This window comes from Balaenoptera ricei, chromosome 9 (genome assembly GCF_028023285.1).
Source record: "Balaenoptera ricei isolate mBalRic1 chromosome 9, mBalRic1.hap2, whole genome shotgun sequence".
NCBI classification, from domain to species: domain Eukaryota; kingdom Metazoa; phylum Chordata; class Mammalia; order Artiodactyla; family Balaenopteridae; genus Balaenoptera; species Balaenoptera ricei.
The window spans coordinates 60,617,163-60,635,890 of NC_082647.1; the positions used below are offsets into that span (position 1 = coordinate 60,617,163).

General features: G+C 37.7%; 1 protein-coding gene across 1 annotated transcript in view; it reads right to left on the reverse strand.

Annotated features, from left to right (window-relative positions):
- Positions 1 to 4,259: 4,259 nt before the first annotated feature.
- Positions 4,260 to 18,728, reverse strand: part of SEM1 (SEM1 26S proteasome subunit) — a 294,293-nt gene continuing 279,824 nt past the window's right edge. The window contains exon 4 of the mRNA XM_059933894.1: positions 4,260 to 5,403. The gene's annotated coding sequence lies outside the window, so the exon portion shown is untranslated. The remainder of the gene's footprint in view (positions 5,404 to 18,728) is intronic.

Sequence of the window (18,728 nt, forward strand, 5' to 3'; positions counted from 1 at the left end):
AATAAAATCTACATAGTGGTTAAGGGCTTAGGCTCAATGCCAGTCCACTTGGGTTGGAATCCTGGCTTGGTTACTTAGTAGCTCTGTGGCCCTGGATAAGTTACTTAACTTCTCTGGGTCCCTAATGTTCTCATCTGTAAAATTAGGATAATAATAATAATATCTACTTCACAGAGTTATTCAAGTAAAGGCAGTACCTGATGCATGGTAAGTGCCCTATAAAGGTTGGAATTATTTCTGTGTTGGTGGTGATGAGCACTTAACTATGTCTTTAACATACTAATCCACAACAACTCTGTGAAGCAGGTACTATTATTATTTTTATTTTACAGATGAGAAAATTAAATAGACAAAATGAGTAACTTGCCTAAGGCCACTTAGCTAGCACCACTGTGGCTGAGAACCCATCCCACACCTGTCTGGCTCCAAATCCATGGTCCTAACCTCCATCCTTAGCCAGTTTGGTCACATATTTCCTGATCTCAACCCTTCTTATCACCTATCCTATTTTTCGTTATTTACCTTTGTTCTCAGGGTTAGAATAAACAAAGCATTTATGAAATGGAATGGCACTGAAAAATCAAAATTGAGATCTGATAGTTTGACTCCATTTAATGAGGTTTTGGGGCATTATTTGTTAGTGAACATGGTCCTTTAAATAAATCACATATTGGGAGTGGCCTTGAATAAATTATTTTAAAATTAATATTTCTTTTGCATCAAACCTACTAAAGTCATCACAAGATTTACCTAGAGCAATTTTATTCTGTTTGGCTTTGGGATGCTTGGAAAATTTTTTTCAGTTAATGTTCTGTCTTAGAATGTATTCTTCCAGAGGTCCAGGTTAAACTCTCAATGGTGCCTAGAACACCCACTTGGGTGCATATTTACATTATTTGACATGGGCAATGGATTGCTTGACAGATGTAGCCTGTGAAGATGTGAGGATGGGGTGAAGAAAGGTATGCATGATCAAGCCTGTCTTTTCCAGTAACAGTAATGGGTCATGGCTGCATTTTGAAGGGAAAGGGAAAATTACTTTTCCAACCCAGAGTATAAAACTATGACTCATGCTGGAATTGTTCCAGAATGTTGGTCAAATTATCCAGATTGACAACTAAAGCTTAAAGATCTTGGGAAGACAACGTAGAGGCTGAAATCCAGGGACAGACACATGGGAAGCTTAGATTCATTGGAAAAACATGAACTGGTTTGAGAAAAAGAATAAGAAAAGCAGAGTGTATAATATTAAAAAAAAAAATCAAAGAAATGCCTTTAAAATAACTTTCCTGATCTCCTTAGATAATCCTAGGAACTCCAAACTCCCTACCCAGCAAATTAATGGGATATCCAAAGAAAACCAATCCCTCCTTGTAAACAAAGTGGAAATTTCCTTCTTTCCAAAAGGGCCCCAGTCCCAGCCATAGAGGAAGCAAGGAGACGAAAACACATTTCTGCCTGAAATGACCTCCTATTTTAAGAAAAAACAACAGCCTCAAAAGAAGGAAAGGAAAAACAAAGTTCCACCCAGAAGGAAATTGTATGTAAACAGCCCACAGGGAGACCAAGACTGAGAGGGCTGGAATACTGAAATAAGCAAGGAGCAAATGCCTCTGACACTGTCATTAGCCTCTGACAATATCAGAATCTGAGCTTTGAGACAACTGCTTTGTGATTGAAAAAAAAGGGTTGGGGTAAGGGAGGATCCGGACAAAAGCAAGCTCGTTGAGAGGTCCCTTCTGAAGCCGTGGAAAGTTTGATCTTTGAAGTCTGCCTATTTTTTCAGGACTCTGCTAGTGTGTAACCTGGGGGAGCTCAGCAACCACAAAGCGCTGGCTATAATTTTCTGCAATTTGTCACATGCCCTCTTCAAGCCCTGGTGAGATGGTTTTCTTTTGTTTTTAAGCTGCGAATGGTAGCAAGGTAATTCAGGCAAGATAAGAGCAAACTGGAATCTTCCTTGAGTTCATCTAAGCCTGGAAGCTACGCTAGCCCACTGGTGTATTTTAATTTTATTTTTTTCTGCATATGTATTCGGTTTGGCCCACACAGCACTCATTTTTCCCTCTCTTTCTGGATCCAACATTCAAAAATCAAGAGATTCCGAGTCAAAACTGGATTTCTATTTACTCTTGAAAAATCTGGTGACACGGGTCCCAGATTCCTGTGGGGTAACATCTGGAGCTGAATACCTGCTGCCCCTGCTCGCATGGAGCCTCCACAGGACATCCTGATAGTCCCCACTGTGCTGGCTCTACTCAGTTCTGTCACCTGTTTGCCCCACCCACGGAAACTTTTGCTGGGTTCTAAACTTATCCATAGACACTTTTAGGAGTATCCGCAGTCTAATCCAGGACTGCAGCAGCCTGCTGAGAAGGATTCTAAGGCCGGCTGGGCTTGGCACAGGCGTTATGATTAGTTGTTGATACTCTCTTTGGCCACAGAGGGAGTGGGTGGCAGCACAGATGCCATGTATTTGTCCTCTCTGATTAGTTACATCTCTGCTTTAAGCCTGTATCTTGCCTTTAAATAGGACCCAGGCTGCTTCTCAGTGCACTCTCTCCGTTAACGTTCTTGAAACCCAGTAGTGTTCATCTCATCTCAAAACCTCTAAACAAAACCTTATGGAATCTCATTGACTCTCTTGAAATCTCATTATTCCCACCTCCTTTCATAGGCCCTCAGCCACTTTACAAGCAGCTCCTGGTATAGTTCAAACAGAGCTCCAAATAAGTGAAAGAGAAAGCACTGATAACTTGTTTTAAGGTGATATGTGCTATGGCTTCTATTTATCTAACTGCCTATCTAACTGCCTATCTATCTATCTATCTATCCATCCATTTAGACTCCTAGCTGCCTGCCATAGGAGTCTGGCCTGCAGGTATTCGCTCTTCTTCTCTAAGTGGCTTTTCACATCCTCACCATGCCTCTCTATCTACTGTCCCTTGGCCAACCTCTATAATTAATGGAAGCCAGTACCTAACCAACCCTTTCACACAAAATGGCCCACTAGAAGTCCAGGGGTGGGAATCTTGGTGAGCTGCTTTTAAAAGACCTCTGACCCTTAAATGAAACCTCTCTGGTGCTTTTATGGATTCTGTTGTTGGACCCACAAAGACCCTTAAGAACAATGCCTGGAGCCAGCTGGTCCCTGCCATCATTGAAACCCAAAGGGAGGAGCCCCACAGGCAAGGAACTGCTCCCTAGATGTCTTGAAGTTGCTTGTATTTCAAAAGAATTCAGCTTACCACCACTGTGGCTTTTAGCCTCTCTAATAAAGCAGGTTTTAAAAAGCGAAAAACGTAATCTGCCTTTTAAATCTGCTCTTCCTGCTGAGTCTAAATGGGGTTGCAGCAAAATGCCTGGCCAGCATTAGAGTTCTCTGAAGCCAATCAACTGAAATAGGCTTGCTTGGGGGATTTGAAATATATTTGAAAACACTGCAGGGGTGGCGCAAAATAACTGAACAAAGGTGAATTACATGAAAGGAAGAAGCAGGTGGAGGTTTATAAAACTAAAGAATCACTTGTATATTTTGGAAACATCAGTAATTGAGACAGGGATGCTGACCTTAGAAGTTCATCTATCTGATCATAAAAATGGTTTTCATTTGGCATTAAAAAAAGATTGTGATAATGAACAAGGCTTCAAATACACAGCCCGGAATAGCCAAGGCTGTGTAAAATCCTTGAAGAAATACCTTTGTATCCAAAGAGAAGCTGAGGCTAAAACAGGTCACAGGCAAGGACGGGCATTACTGTGATGTTTTCTCAGCAGCTTTGAGTAGGGCAGCATCATACATTTTCTTCATCCTACTGAAAATGTGGAGTTCCCTGAGAGTTGATTTTTTGGTAACACAAACTCTAGTTTGCTCTTGTATCCCATGGAAAAAAGAAAATCAAGGTAAGAATTGCCATGGCAAAATCACTATAGATAAACTGTATTTTTTTGTGAAGACAAAATTAAGATTGTGGCATGTGACCCATTGTACTCAATAATTTCCTGAAAGGTAACGTACCTATGGATCAAAGTCATTTAGAATAAAGATGACTTATAGAGTAATAAATGTAAATTATGGGTTATCTAACAACATGCACATTTTCTGATAGGGCAAATTTGGGTGACTGCCCCCCCCCGCCCCCCCCCCCCGCTGCCCCCTGCCAAGGGACATCTCTCTAAGGCCTTAAGAGAGGCACGAGACCAGTTTTCCAGTAAATTTGCAGGTTGGATGACATGAGTTGTCTTACAATTTTACTTGGCCAAAGTGAGTTCTATACTTAAGGAAGAGGATAATTTAGCAGTGCAAAATACTCTGAAAATAATACATTTCTCTGCAAGAGGGTCTTTAATGTTGCTTTTCCTATATTTTCCTATACTTTGACTCTGTATGGAATATATAGAGAGTGGACAAAGTTGCCAGAAGTTCTTGTTCACTTTGTTGGATGATGGTATGGGGGTACAAACTTGAAAATGCAACTTTTGCCAGCACACAATTGCTTATTACCCTTTGAAGGCCAACATGTGTGCTGAAAGAAATGCCTCAGAACACTTGAGAAGGTGGATGCATATGAGTAAATTGCAAGGGTTTGAAGCATTGGTTTGGATAAGAATGGAAAAATTCAGTTGCTTAGCCAAGGCAGTTCCAAACAACTTTGATCTGGATATCTCAGGAGAAAGAGCTTGTGCCGTCCCAGCATTTTCTGGTTTTGGCTGGGAAAGTATATAGTAAAGAAATAAATACAAAATAAAACCCAAAGTTTTTAATGGGTTTTTAGAACTTCCACTTCTGGCTACAAATGGGAGACAAAAGGCAAATAGATATTGTTTTAAAAATGCTAAGCCAGGCCTTTTCTAACCTCAAGAAAACATTGGGGTTTGATTAGGTTCAGATTTGGGGCAAGTTTCAGGACAGTGTTTGTTCTAGCAACTTCCTCCCCATCTCTGTGGAAAGTGTTGGTCCGTTGTGGTTCTGGAAGCCATGCTCTGAAGGCTCTAGGCTGGGGCATCATGAGACAGGCTCCAAAATCTGTCATTTGTGCCTCTGCCCACGCTTCCTTCAGTGTGTTCCCTGGAGCCAGGCCTCCCCAACTGTATGAGCCTTTTCATGACTAAGCATAGCCCAGACCTCTTCTTGTCTCAGTGCTTTATGGTAGAATCTCTCTGTTTACCTCCCATCTCCAGGCATCTCTTGTGTTCATCCATCCCTGGCGCCTCAGATGAGCATTTGTTCCATTTCCGCCTTCAGCTGAACTTCATTTCACTTCTCTATCTAAGCTGCCCTTTGGATTCAGGGATATTTCTTATGTTAAGTCAGCAGGTACTTTTGGTTGCATTATTCATTTAGCTCTGGAAATCCACTTCTATCTGGGAGATATTTTCTAGAAGGAAAGATAGTGATGTCTCCTGTGAAATAAAAGGAGGACAGAGAGGAAATTAATATTTTGTGAGAGTCAAAAATGCTCCAGGCTTGGTCTAGAAGTTTAATCAAGGATCTCATTTAATCTTGATATCAATATAATATATAACATATTGCTGTAAATTATCAAAAGGGATAATTCATGTAAGATACTTAGCACACAGCCTGGCACATAGTAAGGAGTCAATAAATTTGAGTTATAATGATTATTTCTTAACTTTTTTCCTAGAAAGGAAGGGACTCATTAATCTGTTCATTTCAGTCAGGATCTCCTACAATGGCTTGCTATTTATAGGGCTCCATAAATGTTTGCTGAACATGACTGAGTGAATGGACTCTTGCCAGAAGTATCTTGCTACTATTGCTGACTTTCTGGTTAACTAGATATAATTTGCCAGATTAATTTATTCCCCTTTATAAAACCAAAGTTTTGAAGAAGAATCTGACATCAAAATGGTTGAGATAAGACAAAAATTTCCCCCTTATTTCATCTTTGTTTTTTTTTCTTCACCTTATGTTATTATCCCTGAATTCTAATGAGCCATATACTTCTTATGCTTGGATGAAATATAAATACACTACTTAGATATAACTGTTTGATAAACCCAACCAGGGAATGCAATGTTTTGCAGACACAGAGACTAGGTTGAAATCAAGCCATGGGAATAAAAAAGTAAGAGTGTGAGAAAATAGAATATTGCCTGAAAAACATTATGATTGAGGAAGCCAATACAGGCAAATACTGCAGGAAAAGCAAGGATTTGGAATATATTTTTTAGCTGTAAGTGCGGCAACATAGAATAATGGAAAAGCTCAAATCTCTAGCACTTACCCCAAATCTTATCCAGTTTTCTCATCTGTGAAGTGAAAAAGTCATGTAGGTGAACTTCATAACTTCCTAACCCTAATATCGTGTGATTTTATTTAATAATAATAATCTACAGGGGCTTCCGTGGTGGCGCAGTGGTTGAGAATCTGCCTGCCAATGCAGGGGACACAGGTTCGAGCCCTGGTCTGGGAAGATCCCACGTGCCACGGAGCAGCTGGGCCCGTGAGCCACAATTACTGAACCTGCGTGTCTGGAGCCTGTGCTCCGCAACAAGAGAGGCCGCGATAATGAGAGGCCCGCGCACCGCGATGAAGAGTGGCCCCCGCTTGCCACAACTAGAGAAAACCCTCGCACAGAAACGAACACCCAACACAGCCATAAATAAATAAATAAATAAACAAATACTTTAAAAAATAATGACTCCCTTCTTAAAAAAAGAAAAAAATAATAATAATTTACATGTATAGATTTTTCACCCTTTGAAAACTCTTTTACATTGTCCTATTAAATATAGGGCTACTACACTAGTAGGTGCACATAAATTATTTGAGAAAGAAGAAATACAAAGGCCCAAATCTATATATTACTATAAAAAATGTGATGCACCTAAATCTGTTGAATAACTTGTCAATTACAATGTCAAAAATAAATTTAACATATTATTTAGCCACCCAGGATGTTAGAATGGAAGACGCTCAGAAACCACGGAGTCACCTTCTTTACCATAGATGATGAAAAGCAAAAGAACAGGCTCAAGGTCACTTGGCTTCTGGTTGAGATCTCTGAACTCCCAATAGGCTATTCTTTACTCAACATCAATGTCACTGAATTGATTACTAAATTGATTATACCAACAGTCCCATGCAACTCAGACAGTCTTCTGAGCAAAATAGAGACACATAAATAGTGAAAGATATTAAAAGTCAGAGAAGGAAGAAATTTTGCTAGAAAAATGTCTGAGAAACTTAAGTGATTTCTGCTTAGTATCATTTTATCTTACAAGGATTTTGGCTCATTTGTCACCTACAATCAAGGAAAAAGATCTAGTCTCTATGTTATTTTTGCTTCTTTTTTCCTTCAAACCTACCGTGGGAATGTTTAGTGTTTACGTCTTTACCTATATTCTCCTGAACATATGTGGTGTCTCACTTTGTAAAACCAATAACAGAATTCTATATCTCCTAATAAATTAAATGTTAAATATAGAAGTTTTTTTTTTTAAAACTAATGTTATACCAGTTTTGAATTTATCCTCAAGAGTGGAATGCCAGGGATCAGAACTTTTTAATCCTTAATTTATTTTTGTGCTACAAAACTAACATAGTTTTATGTAATGACATCAAAAGTTTGAATGGCACATTAGCATAATTTTCAAGATTTCAACATGAACATCTATTTTATATTTTTAAAGAAAGACTGCAAAATTACTTCTCTTTTTGGGTATGATAAATTTCTATTGCAGCATGGAATTTCTGTTAAAAAATCTTTTGTAGAATTCATATGCTAAATATCAAACTAGGTAAGTGTCAAACTTTGTAGAAATATAAGGAAATTAGTGCTTTCAATTTTATTAGCACATAGAAGCAGGAATCCTGTGGCACACATTTGAATACTAAAAAATTTACAGTGGTGTTAAAGTAAGAGGCATTTATCAAAACTCTGGGATATACAAATCGTTAGGCTAGGAACTTGAGCTACTTCTTCCCCTTAAAAGCTTATCATCTAATATAGATCAAGGGTCAAAAACATTTTCTGTAAAGGGGCAGATGGTAAATATTTTTGGCTTTGCAGGCCATATAATCTCTGTTGTCAACTACTGTAGAATGAAGGTAGCCATTGACAATACACAAAAGATGAGAGTCACCATGTTCTAATAAAACTTTATAAATAGACGCATATTTGAATTTCATATTTTATTTTCATGTGTTACAAAATATTATTCTTGCTTTGATTTTTTTCAACCATTTACAAATGTGAAAACTATTCTTAGTTTGTGGGCCACACAAAAATAGGCAGTGGGCCAAATTCTGCCTGTGGGCCATAGTTTACTGAGCCCTGTAGTAGATGTGTATACAAAATAAAATAGAACACAGGGACTAGAGTGCTATGATGGAGGAAACATATGCTATGGGACTACAAAATGGGACACATTAATTAGAAAAGACTGTAATTCTAACATTTTTATGGAAATAATCATTTTGCTTTCATATTTCTTTGAAATGAGATTTACATAAGGTAAAATTAACTTCTTAGAAATTAACAATTGAGTGGCATTTAGAATATCCACAGTGTTGTGCAACTGTCACCTTTATATAGTTCCAAAATTTCTTCACCCCAAAAGGAATCCCTGTCCCCATTAAGCAGCTGCTCCTCATTCCTCTCTTCTCCCAGCCCCTGGCAACCACCAATCTCCTCTCTGTCTCTATGGATTTACCTGTTCTGGATATTTCATATACATGGAATCATACAATATGTGATCTTTTGTGTCTGGCTTCTTTTACTTAGCCTTTCTAGGTTTATCCACACTGTAGCATGCATATATCAGTACTTCATTTTTTATGGCTGAATGATATTCCATTGCCTGTATGTATCATGACTTGTTTATCCATTCATCAGTTGATGGATATTTGGGCTGTTTCCACATTTTAGTTAGTTTGAATAATGCTGCTATGAACAAGTTTGTACATGTATTTGTTTGAGTACCTAATTTCAATTTTTTGGGTATTTACCCAGGAGTAGAATTGATTGATCATACAGTAATTCTATGTTTAACTTTATGAGTTAAACTTTATCATCAAATTGTTTTCCACAGCAGTTGAACCATCTTATATCACCCCCAGCAAGGTACATCCTCACTAACACTTGTTATTTCTGTTTTTTTTAAATTATAGCCATTCTAGTGGCTGTGAAGCAGTATCTCATTACAGTTTTGACTTGCATTTCTCTAATGATTAATGATGTTGATCATCTTTTCATGTGCTTATTGGCCATTTGTATATCTTCTTTGGAGTAATGTCTGTTAATGTCAATTTTTAATGCCCATTTAAAAATTGAATTGTTTATCTTTTTGTTGTTGAGCTGTAAGAGTTCTTTATATATTCTGGATATTAGACCCTTATCAGATATATGGTTTGCAAATATCTTCTCCCATTCTATAGGTTGTCTTTTCATTTTCTTGATAATGTCCTTTGATACACAAAGGTCTTTAATTTTGATGAAGTCCAATTTTTCATATCTTTCAAACTTAGGTGCATCCTACTGTTCAAACCTCCAATTTTTATAGCTTATATTAGTAATAAAAATCATAAAAACCAAATTACTAAATTTTATATCCTTATCTAATTAGTATCTAAGAGAACATCAATGGCATCACAATAACTAATATTTATTGACCATTTGCTATATGCCAGGCTCTGTGCTAAGTACTTGATACACATTATCTTATTTAATTCTCACAGCACCAACCACTAGGCATGGAGAAGTCAAGTGTCCTGGGCAAGGTCACACAGTTATTGCATGGAAGAGGCAGCATCGAACCCAGGCAGTCTGGTTTTACCACCTCATAACTTTTTCAAAAAAATTTTTGAATGTCCATTTGCATATGAAGAAGAGGCTAATGTTATCATTACGTCTTTGGTTGACATGTAGGGGAATAGGAAATTGAGTTTGGCATTTCAAAAACATCTGATCAAGGGAGGATCAAATTGTACCAGATCTCTCAGGTAATTTGATAGTAAGAAAAAGCTCTGATTATGTCATTTCTTTGTTCAAATTGTTTCCATAAATAGACAATGTCTTCTGAATAATAAACAAACAAAAACCAGGATTAATGAAATATAGTATGTGGCAGTGCTTTCAAATATGTTATTTTGTTAGAACTCTGATAAGTAAGTATTGATATTTCAATTTTGCTAAAGAACCAGTTTTTAAAATGTTAGATTTGTCCATGAGGTCCATCTCTCCAAACTATTCAGCATAGTCACAGGTTTCTATGATCTCAAAGGATCATTGTATCTTTATATCCTCTACTCCCATTAGTGTGAGTCAAGGAAGACTAGACTTTCTCTTATGCTCCCATGGCTTTGTTTTCTGTGTCTCTTCTGTGGGCAGTTGTCATTCTCATGTGTCTACCTATTCTTCAATGCCTAAGTGAAACATCAGTTCTTCCTTCAGGTCTCCTCTGATCCTCCCAACAAGAATTCTCTTTCTTTCTTCTGAGACTTCATGACATGCTCTGTCTTTAGACTCCTATTACTGACTGCATTTGTATGATCAGAGATGGATTTTCTCTCTTCTACTGGACCAAAGTCTCCTAAATTCTGAATCTTATTTTAACCCCATTTGTGCCATTCTCAACATCTGATCCAGTGTCTTGCCTTTAATGGTTCACTAGAAATAAGAAATACCTCATCAACTGGAGCCTGGTCCTAGCCTAAACATTGGAATTCAGTTCTCATTAGTAAGAGCTATCATCAGTGCAGTTTAAGAGAATGATTGTTATAATTGAGTACAGTGTATTTTGAAAGAGTTTGTATTAAAATACTGGGTATTCCAGACTTCAGACAATACTACAAAGCTACAGTAATTAAAACAGCATGGTATTGGCACAAAAACATACATATGGATCAATGGAACACAATAGAGAGCACACCTACAGTCAGTTAATCTTCAATAAAGGAGACAAGAATATACAATAGGGAAAAGATAATCTCTTCAGCAAGTGGTGTTGGGAAAGCTTGACAGCTGCATGTAAATCAATGAAGTTAGAACATACCCTCAAACCATATGCAAAAATAAACTCAAAAATGGCTTAAAGACTTAAATATAAGACATGACACCATAAAACTAGAAGAGAACATAGGCAAAATATTCTCTGACATAAATCGTACCAATGTTTTCTTAGGTCAGTCTCCCAAGGCAATAGAAATAAAAGCAAAAAGAAACAAATGCAATCTAATCAAATTTATAAACTTTTGTGCAGTAAAGGAAACCATAAACAAAACGAAAAGACAACCTACAGACTGGGAGAAAAATATTTGCAAATGATATGACCAACAAGGGCTTAACTTCCAAAATAAATTGTACAAACAGCTCATACAACTCAATAACAACAACAGAAAAACCCAATCAAAAATAAGCAGAAGACCTAAATAGACATTTCTCCAAAGAAGACATACAGATGGCCAATAGGCACATGACAAGATGCTCATCACCGCTAATTATTAAAGAAATGTAAATCAAAACTACAATGAGGTATCACCTCACACCAGTCAGAATGGCCATCATCAAAAAGTCTACAAATAACAAACACTGGAGAGGGTGTGAAGAAAAGGGAACCCTCCTACACTGTTGGTAGGAATGGAAATTGCTATAGCCACTATGGAAAACAGTATGGAGGTTCCTCAAAAAACTAAAAATAGAGTTACCATATGATCTAGCAATCCCACTGCTGGGCATATATCTGGAAAAAACTATAATTCAAAAAGATATAGGTACCCTTATGTTCATAGCAGCACTATTTACAATAGCCAAGACATGGAAGCAACCTACATGTCCATTGACAAATGAATGGATAAAGAAGATGTGATATATGTATGTGTGTGTGTGTGTGTGTGTGTGTGTGTGTATATATATATATATATATATATATATATATATATATATATAATGGAATATTACTCAGCCATAAAAAAGAATAAATGCCATTTGCAGCTAATGGATGGACCTAGAGATTCTCAGACTGAGTGAAGTAAGTCAGAAAGAGAAAGACAAATACCATATGATATCACTTATACGTGAAATCTAAAATACAACACAAGTGAACTTATCTACGAAACAGAAACAGACTCATAGACATAGAGAACAGATTTGTGGATGCCAAGGGGGAGGGGGTTGGGAGAGGGATGGATTGGGAGTTTGGATTAGCAGATGCAAACTATTATATATAGAATGGATAAACAACAAGGTCCTACTGTATAGCACAGGGACCTATATTCAGTATCCTATAATAAATCATAATAGAAAAGAATATGAAAAAGAATATATATATATATGTATAACTGAATACGTTTCTGTACAACAGAAATTAACACAACATTGTAAATCAACTATACTTCAATAAAATAAAAAATATTCGGTATTCATTCATTCAGTCACTCAACTATTTGTTGAATATGAATAAAACAGCAAATTCCTATTTAATGAAGCTTACAATCGTGTGTGTGTGAGAGAGAGAGAGAGAGAGAGAGAGAGAGTGCTAACATAAAAAAATAAACATATGTCAGTTAGTAGTAAGTGCTTGAATATAAAGAAAACCAGGTGCAGGGTTAGAGAATGATGTTGGGAACTGGGTGATGGGGAGTCTGGTCAGGAAATCCCTTTTTGATAAGAAGACGTTTGAGGAGAACTATAAAGGAAGTAAGGGACTTAACTGTGGATACCTGGGGAAGGACATTTCAGGCAGAGGAAGAGTTCAAGGACTTGAGGCAGAAAGCTGGTTGTGCTAGAGTGGTGGGAGATGAGGTCAGAAAGGTAGGGGGAGGCCATGCTGTGAGGGTCTTGTAGGTCATGGTAAGGAGTCTGGAGGTAACCACAAATGAGCAGGAAAACTAGGGGGCGGTTTTGAACACAAGAGTGACATGATTTACCTGATGTTAAAGGATCATATAGGCTGCTGTGTCTGATTTCTTCATTGACTGTGTCTCCTCAATGGCAGGGGATGCCTTGCTTATCTTTTTGTCCCCAGTCACTAGTACAGTCAGAGTCCCACTTAGTATCCATTAAATAAGTGCTCACTGGATAACGTTTACAAGAAATACTGACTGTTGGAAGGGCTGTGAATAGAACTTAGAAAAGTTTCCTGAGTTATCACAACTCCAATAATACAATTTACTTCAGCAAAACATTCTAAGGCCTTTTGTATTTATTTATTCAGTGGAGAGTTGTTTTTCTTTTTCTCAATGTTAATGCCCAAACTAATGCTTTTCCTGCAAGAGCTGAGAAAGTTACAGCTTTTCTTCATAAGAGTCTTATACAATTATAATGCTACACAAGTTTTGAATTCTGGGCCAAGGGAAGTACACTGGGGTCTAATCTTGGCTCTGTAATTCATTAGCTGTGGGACCTTTGAATGTGAAATAGTCACACATCCATTTGCTTGTGAAGCACCTATTTGTTGAGCACCCGCTCACTGTCCTTGAAGTCAAGACGCTCACAGTCTGAGCAAGACAGATGTAAACAAAGATAAAGAACCCAGGGCAGTGAGCTGGCTGTGGTGGAGGTATGCATGGAGTGCTTTGAGATTCACCATCTCATCTCAAGTTCACCAGGAAGCTAAGAGAGAAGGGAATCCAAAGCAGGGGCATGTGCAAATTGCTGATCATATAGAAGAACATGGTGTGTGCAGGGAATTGAAAGGCATTTGGGAGGGGGCTGGAATAGAGTAGCAGAGGATATGTTACTTTTCTCTGCCAGCATCTCTTGGGGAAGTCACACCTTACCCATTCCAAGTGGGCTTTGTGTGTTTTTTTGTCACTGTGCCAGGTTCATGTGTTGTCACTGCGCCAGGCTTGCTGGCCACAGGATTGGACAGGTCATCTAGGATGACCATTCACAGTGACTTAGCCTCCTGGATCCAGGCAATTTTCCCCTCAGTTTTATTGAGAAATAATTGACTTATACCACTGTATACATTTAGGGCATATAGCGTGATGGTTTGATTTACATATATTGTGAAATGATTACCACAATAGGGTCAGCTTACGTCCATCTTCTCATTTAGATACAATAAAAAGAAGAAAAGATAAAAGGAAAAAAATGTTCTCCTTGTGATAAGAACTTGTAGGATTTACTCTCTAACAACTTTCCTGTGTATCACAGAGCAGCCTTAGCTATTGTCATCGTGTTGTACATGACATCCCTAGTACTTCTTTAACTTATAACCGGAAATTTGTACTTTTTGACCACCTTCCTCCAATTTCCCCTGCTCCCACCCTCTGCCTCTGTAACCACAAATCTGATCTCTTTTCTATAAATTTGGTGTGGGTTTTTTTGTTTGTTTGTTTGCTTTGGTTTTTTGTTTAGTTTCTTCTTTAGGTTCCACATATAAGTGAGATCATATAGTATTTATCTTTCTCTGTCTGACTTATTTCACTTAGCATAATGCCTTCAAGATCCATCCATATTGTCATTTTTTTTTATAGCTGAATAATATTCCATTGTATGTATATACGCCAACTTCTTTACCCATTTATCCGTCAATGGACACTTAGGTTGTTTCCATGTCTTGGCTATTGCAAGCGATGCTGCTATGAACATGGGGGTGCAGATATCTTTTCAAGTTAGTGTTTTCATTTCCTTCGGCTATATTCCCAGAACTGGAGTTGCCGGATCACACGGTGGTTCTATTTTTAATTTTTTTAGAATACTTCGTACCATTTTCCATAGTGGCTGCACCAAGATACATTCCCACCAACAGTGCACAAGAGTTCCCTTTTCTCAACATTCATGCCAGCATCTGTTATCTCTTGTCTTTTTGATGATGGCCATTCTAACAGGAGTGAGGTGTTATCTTATTATGGCTTTAATTTGCATTTCCCTAATGACTAGTGATGTTAAGCATCTTTTCAATTATCTGTGGGCCTTTTGTATATCTTTTTTGGAGAAATGTCTATTCAGGTCCCTTGTCCATTTTAAAAATTGGGTTATTTGGTTTTTTGTTGTTGTTGTTGTTATTGAGCTGAACGAGTTCTTTTTTTTTTTTAAGATTTTTTTGATGTGGAACATTTTTAAAGTCTTTATTGAATTTGTTACAATATTGTTTCATTTTATGTTTTGGTTTTTTGGCCCCGAGGCATGTGGGATCTTAGCTCCCCAATCAGGGATTGAACCCACACCCCCTGCATTGGAAGGCAAAGTCTTAACCACTGACTGGACCACCAGGGAAGTCCCTGAATGAGTTCTTTATATATTTTTGATATTAACCCCTTATCAGATATATGGTTTGCAAATATTTTTTCCCATCTGTACGTTGTCTTTTCACTTTGTTGATGGCTTCTTTTGCTGGGCAGAAGCTTTTTAATCTGATGTAGTCCCATCTGTTTATTTTTTTATTTTGTTGCTTGTGCTTTATGTGTCAGATCCAAAAAATTATTACCAAGACCCATGTCAAGGAGCTTCAGTTCCATGTTTCCTTCTATGTCTTTCATGGTTGTAGGTCTTACATTTAAGTCTTTAATCCATTTTGGGTTAATTTTTATGAGTGGTATAAGATAGGGGTCAAGTTTCATTCTTTCACATATGGATATTCAATTATCCCGGCACTATTATTGAAAAGACTGTCTTTTCTCCATTGCGTATTCCTGGCTCCTTTGTCAAATATTAGTTGACCATACAGTCAACTTGGGTTTATTTCTGGGCTCTTGATTCTGTTCTATTGGTCTATTGACCTGTTTTTTATTCCAGTACCATATTGTTTTGATGACTATAACTTTATAGTACAGTTTGAAATCAGGAAGTGTGGTGCCTCCTGCTTTGTTCTTCCTTCTCAGGATTTCTTGGTTATTTGGAGTCTTTTGTGGCTCCATATAAATTTTTGGAGTGTTTTTTTTTTTTTTTTCCTACTTCTACAAACAATACCAACTGAAGTCTTGATAGGGATTGCATTGATGGCTTCTGGTAGTATTGATATTTTAACAACATTCATTCTTCTAGTCCATGAGCATGAAATACCTTTCCATTTATTTGTGTCTTCTTTAATTTCTTTCATTAATGTCTTGTAGTTTTCAGAGTAGAGATCTTTCATCTTCTTATTTAAGTATTAAGTATTTAAGTATTTAAGTATTAAGTATTTAAGTATTTAAGTATTAAGTATCCTAAGTATTTTATTGTTTTTGATGCTATTGTAAACAAAATTTCTTTCTTTTTTTTTTTTCAGAAAATTTGTTGTCAGGTGTAATAGTCCTGTGAAATTCACTTAAGGACACTGGGGGAGAGTATCTCTTCCTTCTGATGAAGAGTTGTAAGAATGTGAGTTTGGGTGTGACTATGGTTGTGTTTTCGTCCGAAAGGTGAGAACTTGTTGGAGAATTAATCCATAGCACTGAAGGAAGGAAGTTTAAGAAATAGGGATGAATATTTATATCTCTGTCTATCTGTGCGTGTGTCTGTATGTTTTATCTATTATCTATCCATCCAGAGAGAGAGAGAGAAAGGACAGAGAGAGAGAGAAAATGACATAAGTTGAGCTTCTGGGTCCAGCCAAGATGAAATCATCCATGTCTGCAGGTTTCCTAGTTGTATGAATCAATAAAAGTCCCCTTTTTATTCTTGATAGCTTAAATTATATATCTGTTACTTGTAGCTAAAAGACTTTTGATGAAAACCACAGTGGTAGAAGACAAGACTACAGAATTACCTTCAGTTTTCTAATTTAAAAAACTTGGGACATTGATTGGTATCTGACAAAAGCAGTTTATTGTCAGGACACCACTGTCCTGAGTTAATAACTGGGACATTGTTCTCATTGAAGACACCTCTGGGGTCTATATTCATTCTTTTTCAGATTTTGGCTTATTTCTGCAATCCCTTCCATGTCCCCTTTCTCCTTTGCTTATGCATAATTTTTATTTCCTCTGCTTGCACATAGTCTTCAGTATATGTAAGGTTGCCCCAAATACAAGTACATCAGCAACTTTAATATGTCCATCTGACTTCCTCTCTACTCTTCATTTAAATAAAACATTATCAAGCCCCCATATGTGCCAGGTACTGTTCCATGTGCTAGGCATACAGTGATAAACAATATAGGCAAGGTCCTTGCCCTAATAAAATGTACTTTTTTTAAAAAATTAATTAATTAATTAATTTATGGCTGTGTTGGGTCTTCGTTTCTGTGCGAGGGCTTTCTCCATTTGTGGCAAGTGGGGGCCACTCTTCACCGCGGTGCGCGGGCCTCTCACCATCGCGGCCTCTCCTGTTGCGGAGCACAGGTTGCAGACGCGCAGGCTCAGTAACTGTGGCACACGGGCCTAGTTGCTCCACGGCATGTGGGATCTTCCCAGACCAGGGCTCGAACCTGTGTCCCCTGCATTGACAGGCAGACTCTCAACCACTGCACCACCAGGGAAGCCCAAAATGTACTTTTTGATGAGAGAAAAAGTCTATAAGCAAGCAAAGACACTAATAAATAAGATAGATTGTGATAAGGCCTATGATGGGAAATAATAGGAACTGAATAGAGAATAAATGGGGGTGGAAATCACTTCTGATGGATGATCAGTGAAGGCCCTCCTTGAAAAGGTGACATTTAAATTAAAAATGATTTCAAAATAAGCATTGCAAAGAGTTGAAGGCAGAATATTCCAGCCAGAGGGACTAGCAAGTGCAAAGTCTCTGAGACAGAGAGAGCTTGATGGGATCCAAGTACTAACAGAAGGTCAGTGTGGCTAAAGGGATTGGTATGAGTCAGGTTGGAGAGGGATGCAAATTTGAGATAATGCAAAGCTTTGGAAATCAGTACAATGAGCTCTTTTTTTTTTTACTTTAATAAACAGAATTATTATTTGTAGTATTTACACACACAGTCTTCCATGGTAATGTTAAAGTTACCATTTTCTTCAATGCCCCTCAAAATAACAACTCTGCCTTCCTAAGTAAATTTTGGAGGGGAAATTCAGTGAAAGTGATCTGCTCATGACTGTGTCCCATGTCTTTCTCTCTGTTTTTTTTTTAACATCTTTAGTGGAGTATAATTGCTTTACAATGGTGTGTTAGTTTCTGCTGTATAACAAAGTGAATCAGCTATACATATACATATATCCCCATATCGCCTCCCTCCTGTGTCTCCCTCCCACCCTCCCTATCCCACCCCTCTAGGTAGACACAAAGCACCGAGCTGATCTCCCTGTACTATGCAGCTGCTTCCCACTAGCTATCTATTTTACATTTGGTAGTGTATATATGTCCATGCCACTCTCTCACTTAACCCCAGCTTAACTTTCCCCCTCCCCATGTCCTCAAGTCCATTCTTTATGTCTGCATCTTTATTCCTGTCCTGCCCCTAGGTTCTTCAGAACCATTTTTTAAAAAATTTCATATATATGTGTTAGCATATGGTATTTGTTTTTCTCTTTCTGACTTACTTCACTCTGTATGACAGACTCTAGGTCCACCCACCTCACTACAAGTAAGTCAATTTCGTTTCTCTTTATGGCTGAGTAATATTCCATTGTATATATGTGCCACATCTTCTTTATCCATTCATCTGTTGATGGACACTTAGGTTGCTTCCATGTCCTGGCTATTGTAAATAGAGCTGCAATGAACATTGTGGTACATGACTCTTTTTAAATTATGGTTTTCTCAGGGTATATGCCCAGTAGTGGGACTGCTGGGTCGTATGGTAGTTCTATTTTTAGTTTGTTACGGAACCTCCATACTGTTCTCCATAGTGGCTGTACCAATTTACATTCCCACCAACAGTGC